We start from the raw sequence: 8,104 nt of genomic DNA on the forward strand, positions 1-8,104 counted from the left end.
GTGGCAGAGAATTAATGGGACCAACCGGGATGCACTGCAATGCACATATAGTGCGAGGCAGGCATTATGTGCTGCATGTCAAATGCCCCCAAAAGGCGAGGGGGTGTAACTCCCTCCCATGGGAGTGGTGGAACAGGGGGGGAGGCAATATGCTGTGTGGTGAGCTTGGGGCCCCGGTGATGCGGAAAACCCCCATGGGGGGCTGCACTAAAAGGGTGGGGCTCTGGGGCTGATGCAGCGGTGAGGTTGTGCACGGAGGGACCCACTTGCTGCCAAAGCAGTGGAGGAGCGGGGGGCTGAGCAGGACGCCATGTTAAGGCTGGTCACTGCTTAAAATGGCTGCCGCTACCCTGCGGGCGGGGCCAACCGCCGCTGCAGTGCACAGGCTGGCCGTAATCTGAGGAAGGGTAGTGTGCAGCGGGAGCCATCTGGGCTGCTCGTGCCATTGCCGGAGGTAGCCAGGTAAGGTAGGGAAGCCGCGGGAGTGCCCGACACATGACGGCTGGATGCGGGGCCTCAAGGGGGGCATGGCATCGTGGTCTGCAGCGGGCCGAGGCCCTGGTTAGCTGGGAGGGAAGGCGCAGGGTTGAGGGCCTGTCGCCTCCAATAAATGACAGGGGGATGTAGGAAGCCGGGGCCGGCATGCTGTCTTTTGCTGGGGGGGAAGGGGGGGCTGGCAAATTAACAAGGAATAGGATGATAGCAGAAAGGGAGGGGGAGGAAAGATGGGGACAGGTGCTGACAGGAAGGGGGGGAGTGGAAAACAATGAAGGCAGGAAAGGAGGCTTAAAAGGAGACAGAGAGGGTGGTAGAAAATATGAAATGACATGGGAATGAAACAAGAGAAAGACAGACAGGTAACATTTAATGTATATGCCACTTAGCCAGCCTGGTTGAATAAACTGGAAAGAGGAAGATGGCTCCCCTCACCAGGCTATTTATATGGGATCTCTAAGCCCTCCCATAAACCCTACCATAGGCTTATACTCTTCAAGTAACCAAACACTGACCACACACCCCCAGGTTTTAACCCTTAACTTACCTAACAAAATTACATATCAAACAGGGTGCTTATCTGGGAAGCAATCGGGAAGCTGACTGCCTAAATACCGGCAGCCGGCTTCCCGACTGTCATTTCCCAGCAAGGGTGAAATGCCGGGCGTCTAGATTTCCCCGATGCCGGGAGACCGGCTCCCGGCATCCCGATCGTAGTGATGCCGGGTGCTGCGAGCGGACATTCGGCCGGCGGTATTTCATACCAATTCCGCTTATCTATCCTCAAACTTATTCAAGTATTCAGATGCATTTGTAGTACGCTGTAGTTCATAGGACAGTTCATATGTTGTCACTAGGGGTATGTCCCAATTCTCCAACAATGTCTTGAGATTACATTGTCTTTCTTTAACGGGTTTAAGACACTACATACAGAGTATACATTCTAACCAATAATTTCCTATAATCCATAACCATTGAACGCAAGATGCGACTCCCTCACTAATAGATTTGAATTTCTGGAAATAAACAGTGAACATCGTCTGCAACGAGCGGCCGCTTGCTAGCGAGTGGGTCTGAATCAGGTTCATTGTCAATGGACCCATTAGCGGTTTACGTGGCTTCTCATATGGAGTTCTTACACTATGGTGCTGTTTCTTATGCCTAGCCCGTTGATAGTGTATTATCTTTTTTTTCCGTTTGGTTGTTGTCTCTGTTTAATGTCTTTGTCTTTCGTTTATCCATTTCTGTTCCCTCTTTTTTTCTATCCTTTTCCTTTTATTTTCCACTCCCCTCCATTGCAGTTGCCAACATGTAGGGCTGTTTCGTGTCCCATTTCCATAAGGTTTCTCTATTTAACTCCTGATTATAGCTAAGTTATCAATGTTTTCAAATACTGTGAAAGGCCTCAACTCCCCAGAGAAAAGGTAATGTCACTTGCATTCACTTCATGTAGACAAGGTTGAAGTAGCATTTTTCCAAAAGACAAATTTCAAAAAGGGTGCCGCCCCAGCTCTCCATTCTCGGGAACCATGGCCCTGATTCAGAGCCGGACGCTCTGACCAGAGCGCTCGCTCTGAATCAGGGCCCACCTCCTTTAATATGGAGCGTCCTCCTGGACGCTCGTATAGCTGTGGGTCACCACCCACAGCATATACGAGCGTGCAGGATGATGGTCACGATGGTCTTGACCATTGCGACCATCGAAACTGCGAGCAAAAGCCTGTGGTTGAGTTTCTCAACCGCAAGGCCAGGAGTGATTTTGGCTCTATCAGAGCCAAAATCACTCCCACTGACATCACTAGTGATGTCAGTGGGGCCGGCTTCAGACGGTAGGCGTTCCCTTGGGAACGCCTCCGTCTGGCAGGCACGCCCCTGGCACGCCCACCAAAGGGGGCGTGCTGTCAGTCAACATCGATGAGACACTCATCAACAGTGATGAGACACTCCGAGCGAAGGAAAGTCCTTCGCTCGTCGCGTCTCGCGCATGCGCACGACGGAGCTCCCTCCGTTGTGCGCATGCGCAGTGCAGACCATCGACCCACTTGCGAGCGGACAGCCGCTCGCGAGTGGGTCTGAATGAGGGCCCATATCTCTTGGAAAAGTGTTTTTCCGTTGATTCATGACTCAGATGAGCTATAACTTTTTATGAAATTTGCAGTTTTTATTCTATTTAATTGTAATGGCCTTGTTTTAATCTCTTAATTGAGCATCCCCATTTTTTATATGTTATTCATTTACCTCTTGTTTTAATTCTCTGAAATAAATTGTATATCATTTTTTAACTTTACTTATTGGTATATTTATTGCACTGTCTGTTTCATGTGTCACACTGTTTAGCACAATTGCACTTTAATATTAGCACTTTATATATTATATTGCACTAAATTGCATTTTTTTCACTTACCAGCAGATTTGTCGCACATGGTCAATTCCCCCATTTGTTTTTATGTACTAGGTAGTATACTACCAATACTACTCAATATTGACAGGGAGCTGACGCCCAACTACTAACCTATGGGCATATCCGCATTTTATACCAAAGTTGATATTGATCACTTGGTATAAATATATTGTACTGGCGCCTAAATCCACAAAATATTCTATATACACACACACACATGCATTTGTGCGCATCAGCTTGCTTCCGACACAGAGTAGCATCCGATTTTACTCTTTATCAGCCCATAAACGACTAGATCATCAGATAATAATTACAAATGATCATAACCAAATTTTTTTACTTCGACAGTGCGTATAAGCAGAATAGCCATCCATAGTGCATCAGGCCCTGTGTACATTAGATGTGGTTCATTTATGGAATCCTTGAAAAGATTTGTGTTTTCTGGCTCTTTGCTTGTTATCTGTACTGTTTTCAGTGCTTTCTTAAGCTAGATAATCTTCAGTCCATTATCAGACTTCATAGCAAAATTTTGGTGGGGTGAGGAATAGTGCAGCTGTCTGTCCTACAAATGACCTTGCTTGTCTATCCTGAGTATGTGCAATGGCCAGCACATCTGCAGTGAATCCCCATCCCAGAAGCGGGATGTAGTTATGAGACCAGCGGCCACACTAAAGGGGGAGGGTTAGGTTCAAGCACGAAGGGGGAGACTTAGGTTTAGGCACTAATGGGGAGGGTTAGGGCGTGGGGTGTGGAGGGTTAGGGTTAGGCTAAAAGAAGGGAGGGTTAGGGGGAGAAGGAGGGAGGGTAAGTATACTTACCTGACCACTGTCGGGATACTAACAATCGGGATTCTGCTGTCTGTATTTTGACAGGAGGCATCCCGACAGCCGGCATAACACTAACTGCTTCCCCCAGAGGCATGTTGAAGAAAACCTTGTAGAAATGCGATGAGCCAGTTTCCACACTCACTTCTACTGCTTCTGTGCGGGACCAGTGCAAGGTCTCTGGGCGCCCTTGTCAACATTTCACTGACTGCCCCTGCTCCCTCCAATTCATAATATGCTACACATCAATGTCCCCAGCTTAAAATATGCACAGCAGTGTCCCAAATTCATAATATACTATATAGAATATGCCACACAGCAGAGCACTAAAATCATAATGCACCTCATAACACTGCCGCCATTTCATAATATGCCACATAGCTGTGCCACAAATTCATTATATGTCACTCAGCCATAAATTATGCCATACAATGCCCCAATACATGTGCCACAAATTCTTTATATGCCATACACTGTGCCCCCTATACATTATGCCACATATCAGTGCCCCAATACATCTGTGCCTCAATATATTATTTAAAAGGAATTAGTTCTGCACTAGTGAGTTGAAAAAGATTTGCAGTGTATGTTAATAGACCGATATACAGACGTGTCACATCCAAATAACTGTTGACCATAAAACAATTAGTGGTGCTCCGAGACTTTTTGTAGGCATGAACTACATAGATTAGCTAAGGCAGAAAGACAAAAAAACTATTTCTTGGACACTCCTTCACAATAATATCAATAAACAATTAATACATTTAATATTATACCCATAAAAATTACAATCCTAAGTGTGCTGGTACAAAGTATAAAAGAAAGAAAAATTAGTCCCAAATAAGTACAGTACCTTTGTTAATCACAGAGTTTATCATGTGCAAAAAATGCACTCAACTACTGTAGGTGAAAATGTATCAATTAGTGTTAGTTGGTTTACCTTATTTCATATTCATTAGCATATGTGGGTTCTATATACCCACTAACATTCAAAATAAAATATGCTTTGTCACAGAGATTGTAGTGCCTTACCTAAAATCATGTACTCCTTATAGTCTGGTTTAGATGGTCATTCTGATCCCATATGTATGCAGAAACAATTTGTCAACAAACTGTAGATAATCAAGTGCCAAGGGCATGAACATGGGGTTAGTAAATACATCCACCCTGCCAGGTCTCTTTAGTCAACACACATACTCCCCCTCCCAGCACTCACACACATGAGCACACACACACACACCCTGTCAGCACTCATACACACACACACACACACACACACACACACTAACCCTGCCAGGACTCATACGCTCACACACATACACACTAATGCTGCAGGCACTCATAAACACACACACTATCTCTGCCAGTACTCATACACACACTAACCTTGCCAGCACTCATACACACACACACACACACTAATCCTGCCAGCACTCATACACACACGCACTAACCCTGCCAGGACTCATACACACACACTAACCCTGCCAGCACCCATACACACTAACCTTACCAGCACTCACACACACACACAGGGTAACCCTGCCGGCACTTATACACACACTAACCCTACCAGCACTCACACACACACACACACACTAACCATGCCAAAACTCGTTCACACATACACTAACCCTGCCAGCATTCATACATGCACACACACTAACTCTGCCAGCACTCATACACATACAGTCACTAACCTGTCAGCCACACACAAACTTTTCCTGTTAGCAATCATACACACAATAACCCTGCCAGCACTCATAGACACACACACAGTCACTAACCTGTCAGCCACTCATACATGCACACACTAACTCTGCCAGCACTCATACACACACAGTCACTAACCTGTCAGCCACACACAAACTTATCCTGTTAGCAATCATACACACAATAACCCTGCCAGCACTCATAGACACACACACAGTCACTAACCTGTCAGCCACACATACATGCACACACTTACCCTGTTAGAACTTTTATACATACACACACACACACACACTCAGTGGCATAACTATAAGTTTGGCTCCCCCCCTGCCAAAAATGTTTCTGTTGCCTGCCCCCCCCCCCCCCCCCCCCCTCCCTCGGCATTTTGGTAAAATAATTACAGGGCCATTTATACGCAATCTTGCCCCCAGTGCAAAAGTAAAAAATGTGCTTCCACCCCCCCTAGACAGTTTACAGTATACAGTAGTGCCCCTTATATGGTGCCCCCAGAAGTGGTCCCCCTATGCAGTGCCCCAGGTAGTCATCCCCCTATGCAGTGCCCCTTATATAATGCCCTCAGTAGTAGACCCCCTTAAATATTGATCCCAGTACTAACTAACCCGCCAGCAGTGCCCCCAGTAGTAGTGCTCCCACCAGTACAGTGCCCCCAGTAGTGGTCCCACCAGTGCTGTGCCCCAGTAGTGGTCCCACCAGTGCTGTGCCCCCAGTAGTGGTCCCACCAGTGCCTCCAGTAGTGGTCCCACCAGTGCCTCCAGTAGTAGTCCCCCCAGCAATGCCCCCAGTAGTAGTCCCCCACCAGCAATGTCCCCAGTAGTAGTTCCACCCCAGCAATGCCTCCAGTAGTAGTCCCCCCCAGCAATGCCTCCAGTAGTAGTCCCCCCCAGCAATGCCCCCAGTAGTAGTAAACAACCCCCCCAGCAATGCCCCCGGTAGTAGTCCCCCCTCCCAGCAATGCCCCCAGTAGTAGTAGTAGTAAACAACCCCCCCCAGCAATGCCCCCAGTGGTAGTCCCCCCTCCCAGAAATGCCCCCAGTAGTAGTAGTAGTAGTAGTAGTAGTAGTAGTAAACAACCCCCCTAAGCAATGCCCCCAGTAGTAGTAGTAGTAGTAGTAAACAACCCCCCCAGCAATTCCCCCACCCCCGCCAAACAGACACACAAAATCCACTTACCTTGATCAACGCTCCGGCATCAGCTCCTCCGTCCGGCGTCCTCCCGGGCAGGCCTGCTATGCATGATGGGAGAGACATCATGACATCTCTCCCAACATAACCCACTGCGGGAGTCAGAAGAGCCCAGCTCCAGAAGTGGGCACAAGACAAGCAGCCGATGAGAGTCTGTCTGACTCTCATCGGCTGCTAAAACAAACAGACAGCTGCCGGCTGTTGTTATACTAGTGTAGTGCGGACTGCACTTATGTGTGGTCCACACTACTGCCCTGCCTGCATGACTAACAGATGCTAGAGGTCCAGTGGGACCTCTAGCATCTGTCTCCTCCTAGGCAGCAGCCATTTTTGGAGGGCCGTTTTCTGCAGATTCCATTCGGACGGCCAGCCATCTCGCCCCACAAGCTCCCATGCCCCCAAGCCACCGCGGGGTCTGCAGGGGCTGTAGTTACACCACTGCACACACTAACCCTATTAGAACTCATACACACAGTCACTAACCTGTCAGCCACACACACACACACTAACCCTGTTAGCATTCATACACACACTGCCACACAGAAAAAAATATGCATTGTCACAGAGACTGTGGTGCCTAACTTATAATCATGTAATTCTTATAGTCTGGTTTAGATGGTCATTCTGATCCCATATGTATTCATATACAATTGGTCCACACACTGTAGATCAGGGGTGGGGAACCTTTTTTCTGCCTAGGGCCATTTTGATATATCTAACATAATTTATGGGCCCAGTACAGTCCACTCCTCTCCGTGTGACATCACATGGGTGCGGGGCCACAATTGCCAGTGATTACAGCAATTCCAGGAGCATCCTGAGGTTGCACCAGAGAGCTGTAAGGGCAGTGGTGTGACCATCTGAAACATCCTAAGAATGCTCCAGGCAGCACTGCTGCTTAAATTCCTGCTGTAGGGTGCCATTCTCGGCACCCTGCTAGCCAGATGAGGCTACCAGAAATAAGCTCAGAGGGCCAGACCAAAAGGATTCCGTGGGCCTTATACGGCCCCCGGACCTGAGGTTCCCCATCCCTGCTGTAGATAATCAGCAGGTGCCAAGGGCATGAACATGGGATACCTAAATACACTAACCCTGCCAGGTCTCCTTAGTCCACACACTCCCCCTGCCACCACTCAATAACATGCACTAACCCTGCAAGCACCCATACACACACACACACACACACACTAACCTTACCAGAACTCACACACACACACACACACTAACCCTATCAGCACTCATTCACACACACATACGAGACTTTCATGACCTTTTCCATGACTGGATCATCTGTCGTGGGGACGCCTGCTTCCCATTGCCCAAACAGCATGACCAGCAACCTGTGCATGCTGGCGGATATCTATATCATATCACCCAGCACGCTTGTGCTGTATAGTTTGCTGACAAAAACCGGACACCATTATGCCTCACCGGGATCTAGTCAGGTATTCCTAACCATGTGGGTACT

This window comes from Taudactylus pleione, unplaced genomic scaffold (assembly GCF_031769625.1).
Source record: "Taudactylus pleione unplaced genomic scaffold, aTauple2 ptg000138l, whole genome shotgun sequence".
Taxonomy (NCBI): domain Eukaryota; kingdom Metazoa; phylum Chordata; class Amphibia; order Anura; family Myobatrachidae; genus Taudactylus; species Taudactylus pleione.